The sequence below is a fragment of the Malus domestica genome, chromosome 17 (genome assembly GCF_042453785.1).
Source record: "Malus domestica chromosome 17, GDT2T_hap1".
NCBI lineage: Eukaryota > Viridiplantae > Streptophyta > Magnoliopsida > Rosales > Rosaceae > Malus > Malus domestica.
Genome location: NC_091677.1, coordinates 15,600,872 through 15,612,683, shown reverse-complemented (window position 1 = coordinate 15,612,683; position 11,812 = coordinate 15,600,872).

Genomic DNA, 11,812 nt, shown 5'->3' with positions numbered 1-11,812 from the left:
GTAATTATGTAATAAATGAAGGGGTAATTATGTAATAAGTGAGGAGCCCTTAGTCTATAAAAGGGACTCCTCACCCTCACAATGAGAAGGCCTGAGATCCTCAAACAGAGGCTCTCATATTCAGAACTTTCATCCTCACACAGAAGCTCTCTCAAACCCTCTCTTTCTCTGGGGGACTCCCCCTTACCCTTGTAAACCCTTCACAATTAATGAGAACTCTTCTACTCCGTGGACATAGCCAATTGAACCACGTACATCTTGTGTTTGCTTCCCTGTCTCTATCATTTACATACTAGTGACCGGAGCAATCTAGCGAAGGTCACAAACTTAACACTTTCTGTTGTACCAAAGTCCTCACTGATTTTGTGCATCAACATTTGGCGCTGACTGTGGGAAACACTCCGAAAATCTATGTCAGTCCTCTTTCAATTTTTCACCTCCGCCGTGAATCTGCAGAAACCAAGAACCAAATCGACCAACCCATCTTTCCAAGAAACCAGAAATTCCCTCTTTACCAAATCACAACATGGAAAGGAGCTGAAAGGAGCTTACTTTTTCTTATCTGCAACTACATATTCAGGAGAACTCTCTCTATAACCACCTCCCTCGCCTTTTCCCTTCACTCTTCCACCTCCCTTCTTCAAAATTCCCCAGCCATGGCCGAAGATCCCAGAGCCATTGTATCATGGCGGAGCATCCTGAGCCTCAATGCCTCCTGCTGCGCCCTCATCGACGCCACGGACGACCACGAATCGTTGTGGACGACTGCGCAGCTCAACTTCAGCAGCAGCCATGGAATTCGGTGCAATTTCGCCTACGTTCCGATGGTAGAAAGGGGAGAAAAAAGGAACTAGTTTTTGTCAACCTCAGCTCAGCTGTTGAAGCATCCTTTGGCTATTCTCGCATGTGTGCCCAAAGACGTTGCGTTATTTGCTGCCAGAGCCATTGCTGGAGCCGCCGCTGAGAGCGTCACGGCTCCGCTTGACCGCATCAAGATTCTTATGCAGACTCATAGGGTGCGAGTTGGGCAACAAAGCGCTAACCAGGCGATCAGTTTTCTCGAGGCCATAACAATGATAGGGAAGGAAGAACGGATTAAAGGGTACTGGAAAGGCAACCTTCCTTAGGTTTTTTGCTAGTTAAATTTCTCATTTAGTTACAAATTAATTTTGAAAATTCGCCAGAGAAGTCGAGAAAATCTTTCATAATAGGAAGCAGATTGGGAAGGAGGGTAGTCCACTTCGCAAACCTATCCATCAAGCTTCTGATGCCCAACAACTTCACCAGCATCATAGAAATTGCTTTCAAAACTATCTCATCGGAATCGTCCAGCAGGACCACAATCTTTCATATAACTGGTACACCAACTTGGGCCAGCTCTTTAGGTTCCCGAACCTTACATTTCTCGACCTTTCCTACAACGATTTCAGCACTCTGCATCCGTTTGCTTTCTCTAACCTCAGCAATTTGTAGCACCTCGATATCTCCAGCTGCAGAATTTCTAGAAGTCTAAAGCCCATCTCTTTTTTACACCGAGACCGAGTCACCTTCTTTCAAGACCGAGTCACCTTCTTTCGAGACCGAGTCGGGCACGTCGTGGGTCACCGACATCAAGATGCAAGGGCCCGTCTACACCGTCGTGCTACCCGGCGACCTCCACGTGGCTATAAAGGTGTTGGAGAACGCCAGGGACGTTGATTACGATGACGCGGTGCAAGTGTTTGAAAATCTTTCAAGATTGAAACATCCCAACCTATTGCCTCTCTTCGGTTACTGCATCGCAAGAGTAGAGAAAAGAAAAAAAAATGTGAGAATAATGGAGAAAAGCCGAGACAGGAAATAAAAAGCAAGCATGGCTGCCCAACCATTCCATTGTCTAAAAAGAGGGTGCGATGTCGACCACCCACATGCAAAAGCAAAGAATAAAGGGAAGCTTTGCTCTGCGAGAGCACATGGGAAAGCAAAAGCAAAGCAGAAAAACTAAAGCAAAAGCAGAAAGCAAAAGAATATAAAAAAGCAGACATAATTGCGGTGGTGATGGCATGCAGAAAAGAGAATTATGGGCGTGACCCATTGAGCAGAGGGTCAGATTTATTTTTGAATGATGTGATTTATTTTTCTTATCTTTCGGAGACATCTGTATAACCCCATTAGAGGGTAATCGAAAAAAAAAAAAAACAAAAAAAACAAAAACGACAAGCCCAAAATAATGGGCTGGAATGTTATGTGGAGGGTGAAGGTCCATATGCCCAAAAGAGCCAGGCCCTCTATTATCACCAACCAGGCGATCAAAAGTACGTCCAGTACTACAAAAAAATTATTCGGCAGCCTGACGCTATTATCACCAACCAGGTGATCAAAAGTACATCCAATACTCTAAAATTATTCAGCAGTCTGTCACTATTATCACCAACCAGGTGATCAAAAGTACGTCCAGTACTACAAAAAATTATTCGGCAGCCTGCCGTTATTATCACCAACCAGGTGATCAAAAGTACGTCCAGTACTCTAAAATTATACATGAGCATTACTCATGTCAACCATAAATAAACATTCATGAGCATCACTCATGTCAATCATACATAAACATTCATAAGCATCACTCATGTCAACATTCATAAGCATCACTCATGTCAACACCCATGAGCATTACTCATGTCAAATCTACATAAACATTCATGAGCATCACTCATGTCAATCAGCTTCGAAAGCTTCATTTACAAAGCTCCGACTTCAAAAGCTTCATTTACAAAAGCTCCAAAGCTTCACCTACAAAGCTTCAGTGCATGGTATACAAAGACCGTCTCCGAACAACCGCCACTTCGGCCCATACATGGATTGAATTTGAAGTCTCCAACCAACAGGCTCTATTAACTGCAAACTTGGGGGACTACACTATGTACCATATATTGGGCCTCATAAAAAATATTTGGGGGACTTAGCCCATTATTTATGTACTGAGGAGCGTACCCTTATTCTATAAAAGAGACTCCCCCACTTTCATTAGAGAGCACTCATTATTCATGTACTGAGGAGCGAGCCCTTATTCTATAAAAGGGACTCCCTCACCATCATTAGAAAACATCGCTGCCAGCTGAACAACCGCCTCACCGTGAGCATCACTCTTAACCCATCATTTATATATTGAGGAGCAAGCCCTTATTCTATAAAAGGGACTCATTAGAGAGCATCGCCACCTGCTGAGCAACCGCCTCGCTGCGAGTATCAATTCTAGCCCATCACTTATGTATTAAAGAGCGTGCCCTTATTCTATAAAAGGGACTCCCTCACCATCACTAGAGAGCATCGCCGCCTGCTAAGCAACCGCCTCGCCGCGAGCATCAACTCTAGTCTATCACTTATGTATTGAGGAGCGATCCCTTATTATATAAAAGGGACTCCCTCACCATCATTAGAAAGCATTGCCGTCTGCTGAGTAACCGCATCGCCGCGAGCATAAACTTTAGCCCATCATTTATGTATTAAGGAGCAAGCTCTTATTCTATAAAAGGGACTCCCTCACTTTCAACACCACAAAGCCGAGCCAACCAAGGCAACATAAGTCACAAGCAGAGCAGCCTCGTAACATGTGCTACTTCTAGTTGAGCATCATTTCAGATTGGGCACCGCCTCATATCGAGTATCAATTCTAGACGACATTTAGTTACTTCGGCCCACACATGGACTGAATTTCAAATCTCCAGCCAAAAGACTTTCTTGACTGAAGACTTAGGGGACTACTGTTTGTACCATACTTAGGGCCTCCGTATTTAGACCTCGTATAAATACTTGGGGGACTCAAGTGTAATTATGTAATAAATGAAAGGGCAAATATTTAATAAGTGAGGAGCCCTTAGTCTATAAAAGGGACTCCTCACCCTCACAATGAGAAGGCCTGAGATCCCCAAACAGAGGCTCTCATATTCATAGCTCTCATCTTCACAGAGAAGCTCTCTCAAACCCTTTCTTTCTTTGGGGGACTCCCCCTCACCCGTGTAATCCATACATACAGTTAGACAGAAATACAATCAACATCAGTGTGGACGTAGCCCAAACATTAGGGTGAACCACGATACATCTTGTGTTCTTTACTTTCATGCAGATTCACGGTCGGATTTACGTTGTTCCAAGACCCCTTCGGTTTTGTGCATCAACAAGTGTACTAAGAAGATTTCAAATGATGAATTGACAATTATTAAATGGCATCCACCGGATAAGGATTTTGTTAAATTAAATTTTGATGGTTCTGTAGTCGGGGTCAAGGTAGCGGATAGCTTCGCCATTAGGGAACATAATGAAATTCTTACTGCTGATGGGGCTTTAAATCTTAACTGAGCCATTATTTTCGAAGTTGAAGCTAAAGGTCTAAGAGAGGGTCTAATGTTTGCCCTTAGAAAAGGTGTGTCAAAGATCATGGTGGAAGGCGATTCTAAGCTGGTCATCCAGGCTGTGCAGGGAGTGTGCTCGATGCTGTGGAATCTGGAGCATACCATTGAAGATATTAAATGGACATCGACCAAATTTAGTATTATCTATTGGAACCATATCTTTAGAGAGGCAAACTTTGTTGCGAATACCTTTGCTCATTAGGGTCTTCTAATAACTGGTTGTCATTTGTGGGAGCATTATGTTCCTCATTTTGCTTTAAATGCTCTTCGTTTTGATTATGGTAGGAATGGTTGTATCAAAGGGTTTTCTATGTATGGTTCTTTTGGCTAAAAAAAATAATAGCATTCTGTCATTTGGCTAGCTAAAATAGAAAAAAAAATTAGCTATTATTATTGAAGATCTTCTAATGATTCTTACCATTCTATTTGAAAGATTTTAATATTTTGAAGTAATTTGTCGTACTAATTAGTATTTGGAATAGATTTAAATTAAGATAAAATATTTCACAGCAAAGTACAATGGCGGAGCTAGGAATTTTTCACCGGGTGGGCTAGCTTAAAGATTTTAAATCTTTATAAACAAAGAAACTTGATACTGTATTTTTCACAATATCAGCTAGCTTAAGAAAATTTTCAAAAGGTGAGCCAAGAATTTTTGTTATTAAATAAATACGTGTTAAAATTCAAACAAATTCAAACATATACATTTACAAGAAGTGATGAGAAAAAGGATGTAAGAAGAAGAGATGATTTGTAAACTGTATTATATAATTTTATATAATTAAACTGTGAGAATTCGGATTAATGACTAAATATATGGTGGGCTACATTCAAAAATCAATTAAATTTACATGTAAAATTTTATTTTTCACCAGCTACCTGGGGCTATAGCCCAGGGTAGCCCTTACCGTGGCTCTGCTAGTGGCAAAGTATATTTAAAAATTGATCTTTGTTTGTCAAACATTTAATATAATAGCACATATAGTATTATGCTCTTTTTGGTTATTTTACACAATTACAGTTGTTTTATAAAAAGATTTACCAAACACTGTAATACTTCTTTTTTTGCCAAAAGTACCTTTACAACTATAGTTTACCAAACACATTACTGCTTTATTTCACATCTGTTTATTTTCACAACACAACAAAATCATTTTTTTTAAAGCACAACATTACTAAACTAGTCCTAAGCTCAATAAGTTATTGAAAAAATATATAAAAAGTTTAGTCTCATCAAATATGGCAAAGTCACAAATAGATCTGTAGAAAAGTTTTCTTCTTTGAATACAATCAAGCTCAACAACATCTTCTTTCTCTTTTGAATATTGTATAGTTGTTTTTCGAGACCTTTTGTTTTGTCACAAATTACAATAATATATTTACATCATGAGAGTAAAGAAATGCATGGTTGCGAACTCTTCTTTCCTAAGAGCAAGTCCACCCATGGTGGTTGCTCGGGGGACAGGCTCCAGGAAAGGGCCCGAGGGCCGGTCGGTAGGCCTCCAGCCTTGGAGAGCCCAAGTGAGGGTGGGAGCCCGAGGGCCGAGGGGGGGTGGGGAATCGACAGGCCTGTGGCCCGAGGCTCGTGAAGTCAGGCCTGGGTCCGGCCCTTTTTTTTTTTTTGTGTGTCAAGCGCGTGCCCCTCACTCACGAGTGGGGTCGTGTCGCCCGACAGGAATTCAGGGCACGGGCCCGTGGGCCCAGAAAACCCAGTTACCGTTGGGAAGCCACGTGGCTTCCCACGGTCCGTTCGATCCCAACGGCTCTTTAATACAAGTCGTCCGATTTGCAACGATAATAAAAAAAAACCTGATTTTATATCAACCATTCGATCTGATATCAACGGTTGATATTAATCTGTTTATAAATTTAAAAAAAAATAGTTTTAAAATTAAGAAAAGTTTCCATTGTGACACATGGCACAATTTGGAGTGTTGGAATTCAAATTTTTTAAAATCCAACGGCAGAGATTAATTATTTAAATAAAAATTTTAAAAAAATGTAAAAATCCGAAAAAAGTGTAAAAAATTTGTAAAAAATTGTTTTTACTTTTCTATAAATACCACTTCTTCTCCATCTACCTTACACCACAATTTCATATTTTCTCAACTACTTTCAATCAAATTCCTATCTTTCTCTCAAAGTTTCAATCCAATTTTTTTCCACAAAATGACTACTGATGCAGGTACGAATTGGTCGCTTCTTGAAGATGTTGCGTTGTGCACTAGCTGGGTTGAAGTTAGTCATAATTCCCTTACGGGTAATGAGATGCAGTTGCGAGAAATGTGGAGTTTAATTCAGACCAAATTTCTTGAGCAAATGAGTGGGAAAAGAACCAAAGAATCGATGGCCAGTCATTGGAAAATACTTAGCCATTCCTTTAGTACGTGGAGAGATGCCTTGACACAAGCTAGTAGTAATGTTTGAAGTGGGGCAAATTATGCGGATGAGGTAAGAATATATTATAATTATTTGTTTGTATTATTATTTTGTTACCTAATTTGATTATAATTATTTGTTTGTATTATTTATTTGTTACCTAATTTCATTATTATTATTTGTTTGCATTATTTATTTGTGACCTAATTTCATTATTATTATTTGTTTGTATTATTTATTTGTTACTAATAATTTCATTATTATTATTTGTTTGTATTATTTATTTGTGACCTAATTTCATTATTATTATTTGTTTGTATTATTTATTTGTGACCTAATTTCATTATTATTATTTGTTTGTATTATTTATTTGTTACCTAATAATTTCATTATTATTCATTTGTAGCAACTTCAAGCACAAGCATGGTATGCTGCCAAAATCAAATCAAGAAACAAATCATTCCACCAGTGGGAATGTTGGAATATTGTTAAAGATTGTCCTAAATTCAAAGTTGTGCCTATTGGTCCAGAAGTATGCATGAACAACACCCCTTTACACAGCACCTTTGTACACAGCACCCCTCCACACTCTACACCCGATCATGGCTCCCATGTTGATGAAGAAGATGGAGAAGAAGTGCCTGAAACGCCCATTCCTGAACAAGCATCGGGGTCGACCCGTTATCCAATTAGGCCTCAAGGTAAGAAGGCTTCAAAGAGGAAAGGGAGTGCTTCCAAGAATGATTATGGAAAGTACATGCAAGAACTTGCTCGTCAAGGTGAATTGACGTTGGCGCAGGAATTGGCGAAATATGAGGCTGAAAAGGCTAGAGATGAGGCAAAAGTTGCAGCTATTTAACAAGCATTTCAAGCTGAACAGAGGGAAAAAGAGCTACTTAGGCAAGAAAGGGAATTGCTTAGAGAAGAAAGAATAGCACAACGAGATCGTGACATTATGAACACGCGTTTAGAAGGGATGTCTTCAAATTCTAAATATTTTTGGCAGTCAGAAAGCGGATGTGGTGCAAAGGAGGCGTGCAAGAGAAGCGAGATCAAGACAAGATGATCCTAGCACAACAAGACAAGATGATCCTAGCACCACAGATTGGTTAAGTGATGATGAATAAGGTACTTTTTGTAATCGGAGCCCATAGTTTTCCAATCACTTTGGGTTGTAATTTATTATTTATGTTGTTTCCAATTTATTGAAGTTAGTACTTTATTTAAAGTGAGAGTACATTTATTTAATTTCGTAATATATTTATCCTAATAATAGAATCTTTATTCATCAAATTGTTCACATATAATGAAATTATAAAACACACCAAATAAAACTAAAAAACTCACCAATTGGAATTACATTAACACACCAAATAAAATTACATAAACATACCAAATAATAAAAAACTCACTACAAAAAACACACCAAATAAAATTACATAAACACACCAAATACAAACAAAACATACTAAATAAACTTAAGTATCTTTAGCTTGTTTCAATGCCCACCAGTGCTCTATCAAGTCAATTTGCCGATCATGGTGCATAAATGACCTTTGAAGTGCAGTATATCGTTGAATGACCATTTTCATTGTAACGTCCATCCCTTTCTAATGGCTCGTGTTGCACGGGTTCTTTGGTGGCATCATGCGCACAATATATCCGTGTTCTTGAATTATTCATCGTGTCTGGCTCTAGCTCATATTCATCAACCGCATCATAATCGAACTCATTTTCCATAATCATGTTATGAAGAATGACGCACGTCATCATGATGGATCGAAGTGACTCTACATCGAACATTCTGGCAACACCCCTGACGATCGCCCAACGAGCTTGAAGGATACCAAAACAACGCTCCACATCCTTCCTGCACCTCTCTTGACAGCTTGCAAAGTATTTTTCTTTTGCACTTTGCGGACGTGACACTGTTTTGACAAATGTTTCCCATCGTGGGTAAATACCGTCAGCTAGGTAGTATGGCCCGTCGTACCTACGTTTGTTGACGACGTACGTGACTTTTGGTGCCTTTCCTTGCAGGACGTCTTTGAACACTGGGATTGGGCAAGGACGTTGAGATCATTTTAAGCCCCCGGAACCACGATAAAGGCGTGCCATATCTATGTATCAAAAGATGTCATTGCCTCCAAAATGATAGATTTTGCTCCTTTTTTGTCCCTATATGCGCCTTACCATGCACTTGGACAGTTTTTCCACATCCAGTGCATACAATCAATGCTTCCTATCATCCCAGGAAAACCTCACATCTCGCCCTTCTTCAGAAGCCTTTGCAAGTCCATGTGAGTAGGTTTTCGGAGGTACTCTGCGGTGTACAAAGATTCGACCGCTCCGCAACATCTCATCAAGGCCTCAAGAATGGTTGATTTCCCCATCCTCGTTATCTCATCCACTTGGTCTGCAGATGCTCTATACGTAAGCATCCGCAAAGCAACAGTGATTTTTTGTTGAGGCAGGAGACCCATAACACCACAAGCATTCTTCTTTTGCACAAAGTAAGAATCATGGTTGCAAACATCAGTCATGATTTTGTTGAACAAATGTCGTTCCATTCTAAAACGGCGTCTAAATTACGTATCAGGAAATGCACTGTTATGGACAAAGTAATCGTCCAACAGCTCTTCACCCCGTCGTTGCCTACTTCTATCAAGGTTTCTTGAACTGCTGGGCCTGCATATCTGAGCAATAGTCTGGATGACTTGACGGGAATGTGAGGCTCTGGCCATTCTTGTTTCGTCATCTCTCCTTCTACGCTCCTCATCCTCTTCCATTTCATTTTCGGTTATCTGAAGGTTGAACATTCCTTCAGATTGGTTAAACAATTTTTCCTCTTGCTGATCGATTTCCCACATCATCCTTGATGAAGAAGAAGACATTGTAAGGATAGATGGTGAAGAAAAAGCAGAAACTATGAATAATCAGATAGAGATGTTGAGAAAATTGGTGTGAGATTGGTGAGGATGGATGGTGGATTATATGGACGATTTAGAAATGATTAGATTGTAGATAAGGCCACATGGCATGCCGTCATTCATTAAAAATCTGATCGAAATCTATCCTCAAAGATTCTGAAAAGATAATGACACGTGGCATGATCGTATTGGATAAAAATCTTATCGAAATCGATCTCCAATAATTATATTTTCGGATAATGACACGTGGCGCAATTTTGAACGAGTTAAAATCTGATCGAAATCTTTAGACAAGATTCTCAAAAGATAACGACATGTGGCATGATGACATTGGATAAAAATCTTATCGAAATCCATCGCTAAATAATTGTTTTTTTTTTATAAAATGACACGTGGTGCAACGAGAACGATTTAAAAAATCTTATCCGAAATTACAAATAATTTTATTTTGTATTATTTAAACAAACAAAAAAAAACTAATATTTTATTGCCTATTGCCAGGGGGAGGGCTCCACGGGTGGAGATGCAAATAACAATTACTGTTCATTAAGGGCATTTACTATTCATTAAAGGCAGTTACTGTTCAATAGGGTGGATTCAATAATGGATTGACAGAGGAGAGGGCTCCATGGTAGAGTTGCTCTAATACTTGGTCTTCCTACAAAGTTTAACATAACATGCCGCTTCCTACAAAGGCTAAGCAAAAGTCGCCCAACTACTTTGATTAGAAAAAGTTTGACGGCTGTCTAACTTTCCAGCATGGATTTAAATATCGAAAATATCGGCGAAATATCACCGATATTTTCGTTTTTTTTGACTTACCGATATTTTAAGGAGTATCCAATGAGTTTTCGTCAAAATATCGCGATATTATCGATATTTTCGATAATATCGCGATATTTATCGATATTTCTTATAATATCGCGATATTAGCTAAAATATCGCGATATTAGTCCAAAAATTCCTTAAAATTTGGAAAAGACTCGGTTTTGAGCATAAAGGGGTTCGAACCCCTCCCACTTAACTTCTTAATGCCTTAACCACTGTACCACTTATGTTGTTATGATAATAAGCTACAATATTTATATATATGGTTTATTTTTACAAGAAACAAATTTGCACATATTCCAAATTTTTTGTGGTATTATATTTTAAATTGTGTCAATTAATTACTTAGTCAATGGCAAGTGGTTTTTAATTTTTCTATTTTTTATTTGGTCAAGGGCTGGAAAAAATTCCGGAAAATCCCAAACCAAACCGAAAAAGTCCCAAACCCAAACCGAAAAATCCCAAACCAAAACCATCCTGAAGTTCGGGAATCCCATCCCGAAAAATACCGAAATTTTCGATATGGGATTGGTTTCCAAATCCCATTTGTTTGGTAATCCCGAAAAATACCGAAGTATTCGGTTTCCTATTGACTTTTGGGTTTTGGTTATTGAAAACCATTGCCATAGTTGGTAACTACTCTTCAAAATACACTCACTCTACACATAGAGATGATGAAGATAGTGAAAATTTTGAACCTCATAGGAACTCTATGTGGTACTAAGCCACTCATGTATCTTACCATGCAATGTATAAAGTGTAAAATATTGTACTAATTCATTATATATAAATGATTATGGTGTGTTTAGACTTCTTTCATTAATTTCTACATATTTTCTACAGTCACAATGTTTGTCAGCTCGCTATATAATCAACTTGATAATGTTAAATTCATCATGCAATGCATTTCCTTCCAATTTTTTGTGATAAACTAATAGATAATTGACTAAATAAACATCCTGCAAAGTTTCAATAAAAATTTCCAAGTTTTTCTTACAATTTCCGTGGTTTCCATGTAATTTTTATCGATATCGATATTATCCCGATATTTCCATCGATATTTCCGTATTTTCGGACTACCGATATTTCCGATATTACCGATATTTTCTTCCTTGCTTTCCAGGGGGCTCTCTGACCATGACTACTTTCCTACATGATTATTGCCATTATTTTACTTGTTGGTCCGATTAACACTCTTTGTTTTGGTTGACAACGGGTATACAACGTGATAGAAAACAAAAATTATATAATAATATCACGAGGTCGAGCGACTTAACTATACTAGCA